The 19,394-nt window shown below is 43.6% G+C and overlaps 1 protein-coding gene and 1 pseudogene across 1 annotated transcript in view; one reads left to right on the forward strand and one right to left on the reverse strand.

Moving 5' to 3' along the window:
- Positions 1–9,595, forward strand: part of LOC107546412 (L-lactate dehydrogenase A chain pseudogene) — a 35,607-nt pseudogene extending 26,012 nt beyond the window's left edge.
- CACNA1C (calcium voltage-gated channel subunit alpha1 C) overlaps positions 1–19,394 on the reverse strand; it is a 589,282-nt gene that overhangs the window by 561,648 nt on the left and 8,240 nt on the right. The window lies entirely within an intron of this gene.

A 19,394-nucleotide genomic window follows, 5' to 3' on the forward strand; every position in this document is an offset into this window, starting at 1 on the left:
TCCCCATTACTGACTGGTGTTCCATTCTGTGGATGTTCTGCAACGTTTCCCCATTCACAATAGAAGGACATTCGGGTGATTTCCAGTTTAGGGCTGTTAGGAATCAGGCTATTATATATTTCCTTGTATAGATCCTTACGTGGATGTGTATTTGTATTTCTCTTGGGTAAATGCTATGTAAAATAGAAGAATACGTTTCTAGCTGATCTGTTAAAAGAGGGATTGGAAAACTTTCACCCATGTGCCAAATCTAGCCTGCCACTCACATCACCTATGTACTACATGATTTCATTTATCATTTATTCATTCTGGAAAAGGCAAAATATAAATAACTGAAATCAGATCAGTGGTTGTCAAAGACCTTGGATGGAGAGAGTACTGAATAAATGGGGTATGAGGAAACTTTATAAAGGATTTATATCCTGACTATTGTGTTACATGACTGTATACATAAAAGGTGAACCTCAGCATATGTAAAATATGCATCAATAAACCTGATGTAAAAAATATAGAGAGTGGAGGGAAGGAAAGAAGGAAAGCAGGCAGGAAGGAGGAGCGAGGGAGGGCAAGGGAGAGCAAGAGAGAAGGAAAAGAAATGTGGTTTATCCCCAAAAGCAGCAGACTCCACATGAGCGTCTGCATAGACATGTGCATACTCCTTTATTTACTGTATCCTCTTGGAATACATTCAAAGCAAGAACATTAAGTATGTGTAATATCCAAAGTGAAAACAGCCCCTCTTGACATTACTCTCCAAGTTTCTGCCCTAAATGAGACAGTGAATCAGAAAGTTACATCTGCGGGTGGGTTGGGGAGAGAAAATAGAGTCCCACGACATGTGCTGGGAAAAAACTAAAACTAAGGCAAGCCTGTGTGATGACGTTTTTCAAGTCAAGAAAGGCAGACCCAGGCTAGTCTTGTTTTACTGTAGTGCAGATAGTGACAATTCCAAACTGATAAAAGACAGACCCAAAAATAGGCACTATGTATCAGTCTGCTCTGTATCCCTGGGAAAGAGCCATTGTGTCAACTGGATGTCAATCCAAGCATTTTCTTACTGACCCACCTCCCTGACTTTTATCTCTTGAGCATGCAGATAAACACATATGACAGTCCCTAGAGATTATTTCTAAATATACCAACTGCTGTTTATACCAAAACGGATTCCCTGCCAGGCACAAGCCCTGGCATATACACTCCCAGGGGAAACCTGGAGCAGAGCACAAACCAAGACCCTGGGACCCTGGTTCTCGTTGGTCTAAATCTGAGGTTGGGACCAGGCCATCATGCTGACACCACTTCCACGATGACACCCATTCCTAACCCGAGCTTCCTCCTTCCAGAGGAGTCTGAGCAGATCCGCAGGCTTGTTCTGCCAGCATGGGGGCTGCTATTTAAACTACCAAGAAGAATCTCAAAAGTCCAAGAGCAAACTATCCAAATTAGAAAAGAAACAATATAATCATGGCAGGGCTTTTTAAGAGCAAAGGCTCAGAAAACAGGCTAAGTTCAAATTCCAGCTCTACCATTCATTAGCTGTGTGGTCTTAGACAAATTACCTAAGCTCTTTGAACCTCAGTTTTCTTTTCTGTAAAATGGGGTTAATAGTAGTTCCTACCTCATGAATTGGAAGTGAGAATTAAATGAGATAGTATACATGATGTACTTAGCAAAGTGCCACTGGGAGCAATAAGTGAGGGCAGAGAGAGTCTGCCTGCACCCACTGAGCACAAACACTCCAGGAGGAAAAGCCCTACACAATAGCTTATTATGCTTCAGAAAGCCCTCCTTACCACCCCTTGCAATCATCAAAGTCCCTGATTATAGAAACAAATCCAAATGGAGGTCTGGGCTCGGACGAGCCAGGGTGAGAAGATGTTGGCTGTCAAGACACTAAACTGTTTATAACCAAAGGAATGCATTAAGACACTCACGCTCAGAGAGCTGATTTATGTTAACTAAATGGCCCCACATCCCTTGGATGTCTCCACTTGAACTCTCTCTACAGCCTGACCATTTAAATGCACGCTGATCTGGGTCTCCACTTGGGTGCTGGCAGGTTGAAAAGCACTTCCAAAGCCAACAAGCTCTAGAAAGCCAAATATGGCCAAGACCACTCTAGGTGAACCTCAGGGAGGCCCCCCCAGTGGGTGCCGGAATATGGTGAGGGGTGACTCAGACAGCATCAGCTGACAACTTCAGGGTACAAATGACTATGGGTTATTTTCATTTCCAAACAAAATTTTCCATCCTATAAACCCCAAAGTATTTTATCGAAGCAGTGGGGTCTAATTCATCAGCCTGCTGCTAAAAAGGCAACCTCTTAAGCAGAGCAAAGATGCCATTTTGAGTCACTTGGCAACTTAGTCTCCTGCCCCACGGTGAAGATATCAACAATAATCAATTAGATGGAAATTTCCTAGAGACCCGGGGGAGTCACAGAAAGTTCATGGTAAGGAGGAGGAAGGCCAGGGATCAGGGCCAATCCTCACCTGCTCATGACAACCTTTAGCAAGTCAGATCATCTTGAGCTTCAGTTTCCCCATCCGTGTACTAGCAACAAATCTCTCACAGGGACCACATGAGAATAAAATAAAATAATAAGTGTGAAACGTATTGGAAATATTTAGAAGGACAGTATAATGAAACTATAAAGTACTATCTAGTGACTACTTCAGGAAAGTTAGACCAGAAATGTAGCCCTCAGATTTAAATCACCTTTAAAAATATGTCTATGATTTACCAACTTAGCTGAATAAAAAGTGAAAAGCAGGATTTATAAAATAGTTAACTTTTTCTTTTTGTTTCTACTTTATACCAAACACATATTTCAGCTGATTTTTTCCCCACTAAATTGGCTATTTGTGTGACGCACTGATCGAATCAGCTAGCTAAACAAAAGACAACCTAAGTATCATGCTCATCTCTACAAGAAATGGCCAAAACAGTCGGTGTGCTACATGCCTCACCTCCATCCTGAGTCAGTGGCAGACATCACTAATCACCCACTGCACCCTTTCCCCTGAGCTCAGGCAACAGTTCAGAATGCTTTCAACACGCAGCACTCTAGGCAGCCGTCACCAGTCCCAAATCAGCACAGCACCTTAAACCTATCTGTAATCTCAGATGTGCTGACCCTAAGAAGATACCTACCGAGAAGGGTTCCTGGTGGCTAACTGGCCTCAAATTTAAAAACAGCCTACCGGCCATTTCTAACAGGGGCCTCTCCCTCAAACTGCACTTCAGAGAGAAGCCTGCACTGAGCTGCCTGCCTCCCGCACAGAACTGCCTTCCTCTGGACTGTGTTCCTGCCATCTGAGCCAGCCCTAACAGAAGAGTTCCTGAAACTGTATTTCAACCAACAGGACTGAGATGTTCCCTGTCAAATCAGAGCTGCGCAGCTATACGCCCATCATCATCTTCATCAACCAATCAGAGAGGCTCCATTCTGATCAATCAGGACAGTGCCTTTTGGGCCAATCAAACTGCAAGGATTTGGAGCCTTCATTTGCATAAGGACCAATCAATCAATGACCAAGGGTGGGGACTTCTGTCTATATAAGTCAGCTTCCCTTCTGTCTATATAAGCCAGCTTCCCTCTTTCCACCAAAGGCTGAAGATTGTGTTTCCTGGGCTGAAGCTGGAGAGGTGCCTCACCCCAGGGTCCTCTCACAACAGTGCTGTTCCCCAGCCATGCTGTTTCATAATTGAGCTGTAACACTATTGAGCTGTTCACAGCGGTGCTGATTTCATGGCCATGCTGTATCACAATTGCGCTATTTGCACTGAGTTAAGTTGCCTTCTTTGATGCATCCCAAATTGGGGATCCCTGTTGCACTGAATTAGTGCCAAGGAGCATATAGAACCATGGAGCAGTCAGACGAATTTCAGAGGGAAGGCAGGAGTGGGGGGGGGGAGTAGATTAATCAAAGAACTTATATGCATATATGCATGACCTATGAACACAGACAATAGTGTGGAGAAGGCGGGGGGGGGGGGGGGGAGGTGAATGCCGGTGGAGGGGATCAATGGAGGGAAAAAGGGACATCTGTAATACTTTCAACAATAAAGATAATTTTTTTAGAAAAACATTAAAAAAAGAGAGAGACGTATCTTTTACCTGATTTAGTTGAAACCACGAGCTTAGGAAAATCATCCATAGAATGATTTAGTCTTACTAATTCCTCCTGAACTTATTTGCTGACAACTGGAATTTCTAGGGAAAACACCAAGTCTTTCATTTCACAATTAGACAAAAGACTGAACATGAAAATACTTCAGAGAGGAAATAAAATGAATTTACACAAAAATATAAATAGTTGATTCTAGCCTCCCTCTGAGCAGGGTCCAGGTGGCCCTACTCCTGGAGAAACCACTGTCCTCCCACCCACTCAATGCAGTTGGCCTCCTGGGACATAGAGCCCACCCAAGGCATGCCTGTGACTGCCAGGATGAGCAGGGACGGTGCTGCATGGCTCTGTGAGGGATCTGAGCCTTTTATCTGCGAGTACATCTTCACAGAGAGAAGGAGAGGTAAACGCAAAGAACCCTGGATTCCTGAGGGTGACATGAGAAAGCTCCATAGCAATGGGAAGGGTACAGAAAGGGGAGATGACAATCAGAGATATACCTCAGTGACACAGAGATAGCAACTCAAACCCACAGCATCATCTTTCACACTGTTTGACCCCCTTATCCCAAAAGATGCTCAACTCCTAAACTAGGTATTTTTTTACACCAAAAAAAAAAAAAAACAACTTAGTCCTTGATGGGATTACGGTCTCAACTCCATGAAAAACTGAGTCTGAAGGATTCACTCATTTCTCAAGTGGGGTTGCCATTCATTTCTCAAACAAGTGTGGTTGCAACAGTGTACCATGTTATCACCACTGAGAAATTCAAACGCAGCTCAACCAAAGGCTCCAGTGTAAGCTCCAGGAGGGCAGATGCCCAGCTGTTTCATTCATCAATATATCTAGCACTGTGTCTGTCTGGTATCTAGTACTTAATACACAGTTGTCAAAAATTGGTTGTTTGTTTATGCCCTCTGCCAAGTGGCTATTACAGTGCCAAACTCATAGTAAGCACTCCTTAACACTGACTGGCTAACTGATGACTGACAGTCTGTCCTGTCTTTGGCTCCCTTCATGAAGGAAGCAGAATGAATCAGCCTGATGTACCTGGTATAAACCTAATACACATAATTTACCTAACAGACACCTAATGTACCAAATATATCTTTAATTAATATCTAATATATACTTCTTAAGCCTAATGATATTAAAAAGAATAATGGATTCTGACAGTTCAAAATATTCTAAATGAGTAAATCCCAAAGGACAGACTAGAAATCATTAGGTGCCATAAATGAGAAGTGACAGTTAAAGGAGGTATAAACTATTGGATATCATCATGTCTCATTAGTTTGTAAGAGTTCCCCCCTATAAACATAGATTTACTAAATGTCCATTCCAAAGGAGAATGGATTAACAAACCAAACAGAGGTATACTTATAATAATCCTGTCCCCATAAATGGATCAATACTTTCAAAGCATGTCCACATCCATGACCTTACGTGTCCTCACAACATCCTTGTGATGGAAATAGAAGTATTACTAGTGGCCTATACAGTACAGATACAAGTTTCCACTTCTGGCAACAGGGCAGGCCAAGTTTAGACCACCAAGAAATGGGGAATTCATTCTTTTCATAATGCAAAGAAATGCCGAACAATATGAGCTGAGCACAAAAGAAAGGGAATTCCTCAGTCCCAGGAAGGAAGAGAGAACTTAAAGCTGAGTAATGAGCTGGGATACGATCAGCTGTGATGGCTCTGGAGGGTATGGGATTGAAAGGCCCACAGGCCAGGAGTGGGTTCCTAACCCCTACACAAAACAGGAGAAAGAGCTTGGGGACCCACAAAGCCAAAGGGGTTACTGAGACCCTGGCATACACCTGAGAACCCGGAACAATTGATTCTCAGTAAAAAAAAAAAAGGGGGGCGTCTAAAACCTCTGCCCACCTTCCCAAGGAAGAGATAAGAAAATGTGGATCACCAGATGCTGATTGGGACTGTTCTTGTCTCAGAATTCCAGCTAAAGCCCCAAACCTAAGAACCATTAGTGAGAAGTATCCCTCAGACAACAGAGGCACTGGGCAGCAGGACTAACAAGGTAGCCACACTGGTCCTTGACCCCTCCCTCCACCACCCCACACAGCGTCTATAAAAGGACTAGAAACATAGGCATCCTGGAGGTAGTAAGGGCTGGGCCGAGGCACAGTGTGCTTCCCCCAACCTCCTACCAAGCCAAGTGAAGTGGGCACCAAGGGGAGCCTCTCTAGACAACGGGATGGAATGATGGGAAACCAGAGTCTCACCCCAGCCCAATGCCCACCTTGGAGTACCAGAGCAGAGCGCTATTCTTGGGAAAGCATGAACCTCGCTGTTTAGAGTCTGGAGGGTGCCTGCTTCCTGCCTGGAAACTTCTCCAGGAGATTTGGAGCAGCTGTGCTGACAGGACAGGGAGAAAGGGCAACAATGGAAGACAGTCTGCAACTCCAACTTTTAGCTAAATACAGAAGCCTCTGCTGGACTGATGACACATGCGGTGGCCGGATTCAAGTCACTGTAAAAATATTCCACCCAAGAGGGCTGCCTCAGCAGAAGAGGCTGTGCAATTCACAAGAGGTCTGGCAGAGACCACATCACCCACATGGGGAACAGAGGTATAAAGGACCCCAAGGGGACCTTAAAAGAACCCACAAAGGTGTCCTAAGAAAGAAACAGTATTGGGATGGCTACCATGGTAGAAAATGATGGCCAGCCAATATCAGGCAAAACAGCACCAAGGAGAAAGACTTTAGCCCTGTTTCCTCTAAGTCCCTCTCCACTGCCCTAATCCTGGAAGATGAAAGTAGGGGAGGAGTGGGAGAACTAGAAGAAAGAAAAAAGTAGGACATAACCCTTTTCCCCCATATAAATCTGAAAGCCATGGGTAAGGCCTGAAGCAGTGTATGGACTTTTAATATCTATAAAATGAGTCCCAATTATTATTAAAAGGACTAACAGGACTGTTCTAATAACTGAATGTGAGTGGAAAGCTAACATAGGCCTGAGATGATATGGAAAAAAATGGAAAGGAAGATCTAACAGAGCAGGTCTGAATGCAGCAATGATAGAAAAATAGAAATGTTTCCTGTTTATATGAGTCGGCCCATACTATATACATGTTCCACTTGTCTCTGGCTGAGATCCTGGGTGTGAACATTTTTTTTCTCATGAAATATTAAAGCACCAGTAAGTATGCTGTGGACACCCAAGTTGAGAAGCTAATATTAAAATTGTTTATAGACCATAGAAGCCACTAAGATTGCCCACTGGAGGCAAATGCAACACCTCCACAATTTGGGGTCCTCAGACCCTAATGGGGGAAAATTCATAAAGAAGATGGGCTCACACTCAGAAATTTTATATGTCACATAAGGATCCACCATCAGTGAAAGTCAGCAGAGACGAGAAACAGGATAGCTATTCTTCAAGGGCTGAAATAGATAAAATAATCTAAAACAGACTATAAGTATCACACACACACACACACACATATGTTTAAAATGATTAACAATCTAAACTATGGGAGAAAAACCATGAAGGAAAAAAACAGACTATTAAAAAAAAGATTTGAAAAAGAACAAAATATAACTTAGAAATAAAATAGTCATTAAAAATAAAAAGCATTAAAGATTAAACAGCAGGTTAGATACAAAGGAAGAAAAAATGGAAGACAGAATAGGAAGACAGAACTGAAGATATCACCCAGAATGTAGCAAAGAGAGACAATGAAATACAGGCTATGAAAGGGTATTTAAGAGGAAGGGTAAAATGAGAAAGACCAATACACAGTTTAATAAGAGAGTTCCAGAAGAATAAAAGAAAAAGACTGAAGGAGAGGCAATATTTTTAAATGCCTGAGAATTTTCCAGCACTGGTAAATGAGGTGAATCCTTAGAATGAAGTACCTCATCAAGTCTCAAGCAAGGTTGTTTTATTTAAATCTCTGTTATTAAAACAACATTGTAAAATGGCATAACACAAAAGACAAAAAGAACATCTTTTTAAAAGTCAGAATATTGATTCGGACTTATACTGATTTCTCATCAGCAACAGTAAAATCCAGAAGATAATAGACTATCTTCAAATTACTGAAGGAAGATATTTGCTAACACAGAATTCTGTACCTGATTAAACCATCACTGAAGAGTTAGGACAAAAAATAACAATTTCAAACAAAGACTGAGGAAATTTACCACTAAAGACCACGGCTGAAAGAAATACAAAATACATGCTTCAGTATTTAGGGGGAAAAAAAACAAGAAACAGAAGGGGGTAGCCCAGCACTGGCCACCAGGGGTCGGGATCCAATACCGTGTGCCACCGACACCCACCCGCTGTGCACCTGTGCACCCTGATTCCTTTCGGATCTAGGTCCAGTGTGGCAACTCTCAAGGAGCAACTGGTTGTGAATCTTCATAAGGAAAAACAAAGCCCCAGAATGAGATCAGTCATTGGGGTTGGTGCTGTTGGCATGGCCTGTGACTTGGCAGGTGAACTTGCTCTTCCTGATGTCATAGAAGACAAACGGAAGGGAGGGATGTTGGATCTCCAACATGGCAGCCTTTCCCTTGGAACACCAAAAACTGTTTCTGGCAAAGACTATATAATGTGACCACGAACTCCAGTCTGGTTATTACCACATCTGGGGGAACATCATCAAGAAGGAGAACAACATCTTGATTTGGTCCAGCGTAATATGAACATCTATATTATTATTTTTGTGTGTGTTATTCTCATTGTTCATTACAGGAAAACGATATAGGTTAAAATCAGCTAAGGGAAGAAGTGCGTGGAGCATCTAGCTGTCCTCTCCGTGTGGCCAGGACATGTGAACACCTTTAAATTCTTCATTCCTAACGTTGTAAAATACACCCCAGCTACAAATTGCTTAATTTCCAATCCAGTGGATAGCGTGACCAATGTGGCTTAGAAGATAAGCGGCTTTCTCAGAAACCATGTTATTGGCAGTGGTTGCAATATGGATTCAGCCCATTTCTGTTACATAACAGGGCAAAGGCTGGGGGTTCACCCATTAAGCTGTCACTGGTGGGTCCTTGGGGAACATGGCGACTCTAGTGTGCCTGTATGGAGTGAACTGAATGTTCCTGATGTCTCCCTGAAGAATCTGCCCCCTGATTCAGGCACTGACGCAGATAAGGAACAGTGGAAACAAGTTCATGAACAGATGGTTGATGGTGCTTATGAGGTGATCAAACTGGAAAGCTACACATCTTGGGCCACTGGACTATCTGTGGCAGATTTGGCAGGAAGTATAATGAAGAATCTTAGGCAGGTGCATCCAATTTCCACCATGATTAAGGGTCTCTCTGGAATAAAAGAAGACATCTTCCTTAGTGTCCGTGCTTCTTGGAACACAGTGGAATCTCCAACATTGTGAAGGTGACTGACGTCTGAGGAAGAGGCCCGTTTGAAGAAGAGTGCAGATATACTTCGGGGGGATCCAGAAAGAGCTGCAGTTTTAAAGTCTTCTAATGTTGTACCACTTCGTTGTCTAGGCTACCACAGGATTTTGGTTGGAGATTGTGCATTTTGTCCACTTTTTCTAATCTGTGACTAACACAGCAATAAGACAGCCTAGGAAAAGCATCAGTTTCCTAAAGATAGAAATAGTAATGGTTCAGATAACCCTGCATCTGTACCCTGATGCTGGATGGTCCTTACCTTGTGTGAAAGTTCCACCTCCCAAAGGTGCACACGGCAGTTGCCCTTCAAACTAGATGTGTTCACTGTGTTAAACTACTTGTGGTTCCTTTACCCAACATGCCTAGTCCTGTTTTTCCTCTAATCAATCACATCCTGGGATCCAAAGTATAAATTTAATATTGCATGTCTTGTGCATAACTGTCCTAAAGAATCTTACCTTGTGTACTACATGTATCACAATAGTATACATTGTCATATAATATAAAAAAGAAAAGCCCACACATAAACAAATACATAATGCAGCCAACTATCCAAGTGACATAAGTGTGATATCAACTAAAGCACCAAATAAACCTTAAAAAAAAAAAAAAAAACAGAAGGAAGGAAACGAATGAAAGATGTAATAAAGCTTCCTCACAAAGACTTCCTTGGGAGGGGAGCAGGTGTGCCTTCTTAGACACATCTACTGCATATAAGATAAAGCACCCCAATTCAAGACCCCCTTTCAGTAGCTTCATACACAGGACATCCCCCTGCTTCTGACACCCAAAGCCCCTTTTCTCCAGTATGTTTGTGAAGTCATGCAGCAGAGTGTTTTACACTCTTCCTGCCCCATCCCAAGACATTCTTGCCTAGAGAAAACTTAGCTCAGATATATGATTTAAGCATTTGAGCCTATACTACAATTTCCCCATGCAGCTGGCAATACATAAAGGACCAGACACACAAAGTATTCTCCTGTTGTATTTCAATCAATCCCTTTGAAATATTCAGGTAATAGTCGTTGATAAATGAGGTTGAAAAAAAAACAGGTTCTTAATTGGGGGACTGGGGGCAGCAGATCCCCAGATCTGCGGAAGTTAAAAGATTCCATCAAAATACCAAAGCAAAAGGTAGAGGTTCATCTAAGCACTGGTCTCCCTGTGCCCAGATACGCCTGCTCCTGTGACACATGCTGTCTTTCAGGGTTTCAAGTGAGTCGCACTGTTCCCCCTCCTCTCTGCTGCTCCTCTGTCTCACACACATGCACTGGCCCACAAGTGTTAGAGGAATCTTTCCTTAACAGTCTTTGGTTTGAATTTCAGTTCATTTATTTCTGAGCCTGAAAAACACAAGCTAGATGGCATTTATTGCCATCTCATCCTCTCCCTTTCAAACAGACCATGACCTAAATGGAACCATGTAGGAGACACTGGCCTGTGGCTGTCCATGGGCCAAGTGTGCCTGAATGAAACTACACCCTGTAATACCGGTGGATGTTTCAAAGAAGAGCTGTGCCCCGTTCTCAGAAACACCAGGCCCATTCCATCGCTTCATCCAACCCAAGAACATTTTTCTTCCAGTCATTTCCTTCTTTGGGATTTTCTTTTATACTTCTTCATTCTCTCAAAGTCAAACGCTAAAGAAATGCCTAGGACCAGATGTTTAGAGGGTGACAGCAGGTGGCACTGAGAAAACCTGTTCATGGGGACCAAGCTCATTCCACAACTGGAGGGAAACAGTGCATTCTGCCCAACTTTCACTGGAGTAAGAAAAAGGGAAACCCCCACAGCTTTCTGCTGCTCAGATCCAGCAAGAGATAGAGCTGGGGTCAGCACTGCCCTTGAGGTTCACCAGAACAAGGCCAAACTCTGCAAGTAGGTTTTCCAAGATAAGGCCAGTCAGACAGGGTGAAATGGTGGCCACAAGGCTGGCCATGGCGATCCCCAGAGACTGTCACAACACACTGTTCCCAGGCAGGCAACAGGCAACTGGTACTACTTCCCTAGACAAGAAAGGCAGAGGAAGTGTGAGGGAGGACTTGGAGCCAATAGGCTGTCTATCATTTTACCATGATGATTAGTACAAAGAACCCGAGGGAAAATGCAGGAGCCGAGTCTCCCTGTCTTGGAGATGCCAGGCCTTTGCAGCCACTGCCACCCTACTGCCTCTGGGAAAGGCCCTCCAGTCCACTGACACTGCCCTCACAACAGGACCCTTCCACATGTGACAAGGACTGGGGCAGTCTGGGGTTGTCTCCTAGTCATTAACTCTATCCTGGACCAAGAATGAGCTCAGGGGCCACCCAGAAGAACATACTCCCATGATATTCAAATAGTGCTATTGACTTTGGCACTAAAAATTCACTAAACATTTTTGATATTTTTTCTCATTACAAATAAATCCAACCATTGCAGAGCTCAAATGGGATCCAACTAGAGATTTTCCAGTGGTCTATAACATTTTTGTTGTGAGGTTATAAGAGGGGAAAGGATAAAGAGAAAAATAATAAAAGGTTTTGTTCTCAGAAATAGGATATTCTGATATAACTATAAGGATATAAAACCACAAGGCTTAACACTCCACAATGCTAACAAGTTCTACAGAGCCAGTATCATAGGTGGGGAAGCCTGGCTGGTGGGGGTGGGGAGGTTGGGAGGTAGGGGTGGGAACAGCATGGAGGCAGGTCATCCCCAGAGAACCATCCATAGGCTGGCACGTCCAATCTGAATTGCCCAGAACATTCCTTTCTACTCTTGAACCATGACTGAGGCCCACAGTGCAAGCTCCTTGTCCATGATGCAATGGTCTGTAATGCCCGATGTTTGACACCCACCCCTACACCAGCCCTGACATCACCTGCTTCCTTCCATGCATGTCTTAGACACAACCTCAGATCTATAGACCAAGAGCACTCTGTTTTGGTGTCAGTGCCCAGAAAACTCAGGGGGCCAAATTGTGAAGCCAGTAAAATCTGTTTCCATAGCCTACCCTTACACATACCCACGCACACATGAACGCACGCTCATACACCCCTCATCAACTCTTCTAACCCTTCTACCATCCCCACCACCCAGGTTCACCCTCTTCTTCCTGTTCTCATGCTCCCCAAAGAAAGTCTACCCATCCCTTTGTACATCCACTCAGACCTCAAGGGGCCAACCAGCTATTCTGATGAATAATCTGTGAACGGGCAGACTTGAGGAGTCAGACTCCCAATCCTACTAAAATTCTGTGTCCTGGGACCTCCATTCCCATCAGCCACCTCAAGTCTCCCATATCAACTCTAGCTTCACTTGTCTCCTTATAGAACTAGAACCCTTTGCCCTCTCGACCTAGTTTGTACCTATCTCACTTTGCCAAACTCAATTCTGGGGAGCCTTTCTCTAAGAATGCTGATCATTGCTGGCCCCTAACTCATGCCTCCTGACCTCAGCTGAGTTCCCTCTCAGACTTGGGAACCATTAGTGATTTCTTAGGGATGAGTTTGAGTTTTCTACTGACTGTTACCTCTTCCTCTCTTTTCAAGCTCAAACTCTACTCCAGCTGCCCTCATTTCTTTTAAGACCCAGCACTCCCCTCTATGTGACCCCTAATGTCTCCTTTTTAAGTTCTACCTGCCAAATATCACTCTGTATTTTCTCACCCTCTGCTACCTTATGTCTGTTTCTGAAGACAGAATTCCACCTCCTTGGCTGGGGTTAAACCTTTCACTCCTGCCCATGACCCCACTGCCTACTGCCTTCCTCTAGATCTGCCTCATCAATAGCCCCCACCCCTCTGCCATTTCCAATCTCTTCTGTGCCAACAAAGCCATCCCCTCCTTTTTCATTCACAGTCAAAATTCTTGAAAGAATGGTCCACAGGTGCCCCGTCCCATTTCACGCCCACCATGCCTCAGCATTGTGCAGTCTGACTGCACAACAATTGTTCTGAACCACTCTCAGAGTCCACTGATGATACCCAAATCATCAAATCTACTGGGGTGTTCTCCCTTTCCATCTTCTACCCACCACTCCATTCAACACTGACAGCAATCGTCTCTCCCTGCCCTCTGTGGCCCCGCAGCTGCAAGGCTCTCCTCCCACTTCCCTGACCACTCTGGCACTATCTCCTCTATTTTATGCCCTTCCTGTCATTTAAGAGCTCTGTCTTCAGTCTCTTCATCATTTCCTTTTATCCATTTCCACAGTTTCAAGTATCATCTTTAAAAACACCTTAATTCCGCATGTATGCTGGGTATCTTCGACTTGTCCTCCAAACCCACCCTCTACCCTTCCCATCTAGATATGAGCAAAGGGTTCCCTTGCCCTCTTGCTTTTGTTGAGAAAAATCCCTCCTTCCCTCTCTTGCCTGGACTATGGCAAAAGCCTCAGCTCTGGCCCTCTACCTGCGGTCATAACACCCCCACCTCACCCTCCAGCCTGCTGCCTGACCAGCGTCTGATCACACCAGTCCCTCACTCACTTCAAAGGGCTGTCCACTGACTACCAAATGGGATGCAAACTCCTCAGCCCCATAAGAGGGCTCCCCACAGGTTATCCCTTTCCTGCCATTCCAACCTTCTCTTCCATTTCTCCCGCACACATAACCTGTGCTCTAACGAAACTCACTCTCCCTCTAGAATTCAATGCATATGTTTATCAACACATTAGTTACTCTACCATTCTTTGTGGGGAATGTCCACCCTTCCTCACTGTCCATCCTTCAAGGTCCGGCTATGTTACCGCCTTCATATATGCTTTCTCCACTTATTCCCTAAGACTACATCACCCTCCTTTAAACCTGTGAGCCCTTCATCTTTACCTCCTGCAACATTAAGCATGTCTTGACTTTTATGACAGTTGTGGGTATCTATGTGTCTGTGTATGTGAGTGTGTATCTTACCTCCTACCAGATTATACATACACTCCCTAAAGGAACAGATAATTGAGGGGCAGCAGCTTTGAATCCAGGTCTCCTGGAATCCAGAGACTCTGTGAGCAAACTGCCTTACATACAGCAGATGCTCAGGAACTTTCTGTGGATGACTAACTATCCCAGTTCTGGGAGGGAAACAAACAATTTAGGATTATTTCATCACAACTGGCACGAGATACCCCATTTTCAGAGACATTTCACAGTCAATTTATCCTGGGAAAAGACTTCTTATCTCCTGGTCTTTCAGACAGCTGGGCATAGGTCAAAATTTTTGCCTTTCAAACAATTGAAAAACAGAGCCACAAGATCCTATCCACTGTAGTCCAAATATGAGATCTGAGTCACTGCAATCCCCTAGGATGTGGAGTCAGATCCCTGGGATGTCTTGGGCTGCCAGACATGGCGACAGACGCTCTGACCTTGGAGAAACAGTGTGCAACATTTCAGCTCCGGACAGTGGCCAAGACACCCCTGTAAGCAGAACCAGGGAGGGGATGTGAAGGCAGAGCCGACGAGGGAGGAATTTACCAATAGTTTCATTACACTAAGTGTATCGGCCTTCGAAGTGTCTGACCTGCATTTCTTTCCTAGCATACTGTACTGTGTTAATCTGAGAACGAAGCACACACATACACACTTATGCCCCAGATGAGTCCACCAACCAGAGAGCTGGGTATGGGTGAGAAGATGCACAGGCTCATGCAGGTTCAGCAGAATGAGGCTTTGAGATCTGTGCATAAGTCAGGACACGGGGCCCTAACATGATACAGTCAGGCTACGAAAAGAACATGGACCAAGAGTCAAGAGACAGGGATTCCAACCTGTTCACCAAAAACACTGTTCCAACTTTAACAGGGTTCTTTTAAAGAATAAATGAAAGAATATATGTGAGCTCACCAAGGATAAATATACAATAAAGTCTAACATACAATATTCACTCAAAAAAATCTGACTAGCCCTAGCCGGTTTGGCTCAGTGGTTAGATCATCAGCCATGGACTAAAGGGCCCTGGGTTCAATTCCAACCAAAGGCACATACCTCAATTGCAAGCTCCATCCCCAGCCCCACTGGGGCTCGAGCAGGAGGCAACCAATTGATGTGTCTCTCTCACATCGATGCTTCCCCCTCTTTCTCTATCTTTCACTCTCTCTGAAAAGCAATGGAAAAAATATTTTCAGGTGAGGATTTAAAAAAAAAATCTGACTAGTTTTTTTCCTTCCCTAACCAGTCAAGTTGTCCAGATTCTCTAGGTCCAGGTTTCTTCATGTGAACAAATGGGAATAATAAAACTTGTCCCACTACTTCAACAGATTTTTTTTTTTTAAGAACAGATGAAATAGTAGATATGAAAAGGATTTAAAAGGTATTTTGGAATAGTCAAAATGTAAGGTGACGTTACTACTTTTAAGTAAAACAATTACCAAAAAAACCACCATCCCAAGGTTGGAAAAGGGCTTCCTGAGTTACAAACTGGGCCGTCAATTGCCAGCAAAAGCCCCACCAAGGGTTACAGCTCCAGCCACTCAGCTTCTCCTCTCTCTTCCACTCCTTCCTCTTTTCCTGATTCTCTTCACCAACTGCTTCTTTTTCTTCCCACATTTTTTCCTCCCTTTAAATGTGTGAGGAGCAGGCAAGGGCCCCTGGGCTCTTCCCCGAGGCAGCTCCAAGAATGAGACAGAGACCCCGTGCCAACCAGGCCATGCCACCACACTCCACCAGCACAGACACACAGCAGCCACTGAAGGGGACTCAGCCCAACTACATGGCAAGGAGCCAGCCTCTGCCAGGGTCCTGATGAGTGCCGGACTGGACACTTCTGTCCACAGGCATGGGTGCTCCTGGACTAGTCAGACAGGCAGATGGAAAGGCAGAAACAGACAGACTAAATAGCTCTGTCCTGTCAAACACCCATTTCCTGTCAAGTTACAAAGCCCAGTCGGCACAGAGGTGAACACTGAACTGAATCTAGAGAACTTCATTATTTTTGGAAAGGAGGCAGCATCAGTCACTCCTCAACAGTGGGCAGCTGTTAAATTGTTAAACACCTAATTAAAGTCAAATATCTTATATAGGCACTGGAAGCCTAAAGAAAACAGTAGGCCCTCATTACTGACACAATACTATGTTCTCATCTACATAGGATTCAAACTTGGGGAGCCACATAAGGAAATGGGCTCTTATAACTAAAAAGCCTTAATTCAGACCCAGCAATTCCACTCCTAGGTGTATACCCCCAAAAATTAAAACCGAGGACTCAAACAGACACTTATATGCTAATGCTCATAGCAGCAGTATTCACAACAGCCAAAAGGTGAAACAACCCAACTGTCCATCAACTGATCAATGGATTAACAAAATGTGGTCTATACTTAAAATATTATTCAGCCATGAAAAGGAATGGAGTTCTGATGCATGCTGCAACATGAATGACCCTGAAAAACAGTATGCTCAGTGAAATAAGTCAGATACAAAGGACAAATATTGTGCGATTCTTCTTCTATGAAATATCTAGAATAGGAAAATTCAAAGTGACAGAAAGCAGATTAGAGGCTGGAGACAGGGAGGAATGGAGAGTTACTGCTTAGTGGTTACAGAGTTTCTGTTTGGAGTGATGAAAAGGTTTTGTAAACAGTTAGTAGCAAGAGTTGTCCAGCATTGTGAATATAATTAATGCCACTTAACTGTATATCACTAAGAATGGTTAAAATGGCAAGTTTGGGGGGTTTTTATTTATATATGTGTGTGTATGTGTGTTTAAATGGTCATAATTCACATCTTCTTTAACTATCAGTTGATATGACTTAGAGACTTAGCTTTACTGAAATAGTTAAAAGAAATAAATCTTAAAACTACATTTTATGTAACTGGAAGAAAGTATTTAATCTCACCTACAAATGACACCCAGGTCCCTAACTAATCTCATATGCTTCCTTTTAACTCCATCATTTATCATGCAGACTGTCACAAATTACCTAAATCTGAGATGCATGAAATGTGCTGCCAACAGTTAGACTACACAAGCGAACTGCAATTGTAGAATTATTATCACTGTCAATAATACATGAAAATCCATAGAAACAGAAAGTAAATTCATGGTTGTCAGAGATTGGAGGGAGGGGGGAATGGAGAGTCACTACCAGTGAACAGAGGGTTTCGTTAGGGGGTGATGAAAGTATGCAGGAATTAGACAGTGGTGATGATTGCACAGCTCTTTAAAAATACTAAAAATGCCCAGCCAGGTGTGGCTCAGTGGTTAACCATCGACCTAGGATCCAGGCGATCAGGGTTCAATTCCCAGTCAGGGCACATGCCCGGGTTGCGGGCTGCAGCCGATCAATGACTCTCTCATCATTGATGTTTCTATCTCTCTCTCTCCCTCTCCTTTCCTCTCTCTGAAATCAATAAAGCTATATTAAAAAAATAAAAATTAAAAAAAATAAAAATAAAAATACTAAAAGCCACTGACCTGTACACTTTAAAAGGTGAATTTTATGGTATATGAATTAGACCTCCAGGCTATGTTATTTAAAAATTAATAACTAAATAAGTAAGACATGCAGACCAGGGAGCTCAGCTTGCAAGGATGGTCCTCTGAACTCACCAGAATCTTGTTTGGGACTGGAAAGCGTCTATTTTCCAAGGGGAAATTTCTGAGAAGACATTACAAGAATGGATGGTGAAAAGCAAGACCACGCATGAAGTGCTCATCTGGAAGCCCAGGCCCGCTGATCTAGGTCTTCTATTAAGGTCTACAGAGGCATCAGAACCAAAGAGGGCCCAGGCAGAAACCATGAAAATAAATGAATAGCCAGGGAACAGGACTAGAAGGAGAGACATGTGGAGTGACCACACAGCAGCCAGCACAGAAGAGCAAGCGTTCAGCTGTTTATCCACCACACACCACCAGCGGACTCCGGCACCAGAGTTCCCACAGAGCAAACCCAAGCAAGGTCCCTGAGGCTAACTCAAGGTAGTTCTTCCCAAGATGGACGGATAGCAGGTTCCTCCTTCTCCCAGTCCCTTCATGGAGAAGAGAAAGAACATATGCTTTAAAAGTCTAAAAGACCTGGATTTAATTCCAATTCCAATTCCAATACTGTCAGGGCGACCTGGGCCACATTACTTAAGGTTTTTGGTCCTCAGTTTCCCCTCCTGAAAAATATTTTTAAGAATGATGTGATACTAAGTGTATGAAGCACCAAGAACATTGCTGGAGACACCAGGCATTCAATAGGTGGCCGTTATTACTAGAGATACAGAAAGGTAGATGTTATTCTTAAATATGGTTTCTAAAATAAAAATGAAAACATGATGGCTCCATAGATCACAGGACCAGAAGCTGGGAGGGGGAGGGGGCTGATGTGGGGAGCAAGGTGCACACTTAAACATAACTTTCCCAGGCCACTTTCTGATGACAAGATTATTTTTGCTTTAGGAAACTAAAGGCTAATCTGTCTCTTAAAATGTGAAATTAAAGTCCTTTCCTACTTTGATAATTATCTCAAGATGCTATATGGAATAATTCCTTCCCTTTATCTATACCTCCAGAACTGCTATATAAAAAAATTAGTTTATTTTCCAAAGCCAAGGTTTACACTTAATGAAAAGTTTTATTTTCCAGGCAGTCTGTCCTTCTGTACAGAGGGGTTGTGTTTAGATCTGGGGAATTCATGTTGGAAAGCGAATAGTTTATTTGCCCAGGTGGTGTCCTTCCTGCTCTCAATGGCCCTATTTCCAGATATTCAGACCATCAAAGGACTTCCGACTGGTTTGGCTTTGGGCCTTAGGCTGAAGGCAGGGAGCCTTGTGCCACAGCTGTGAGAAGATGGCAGCGTGGCAGGGGACAGCTGCTGCGCATAAGGAAACCCTGAAGCCCAAATGTGGTCCTCAGTTCCTCCCCCTGAGGTCTCAGTCCTGGGATCCTACTGGTCTCAGGAT

The sequence above is a fragment of the Miniopterus natalensis genome, chromosome 2 (genome assembly GCF_054644295.1).
Source record: "Miniopterus natalensis isolate mMinNat1 chromosome 2, mMinNat1.hap1, whole genome shotgun sequence".
Taxonomy (NCBI): Eukaryota; Metazoa; Chordata; class Mammalia; order Chiroptera; family Miniopteridae; genus Miniopterus; species Miniopterus natalensis.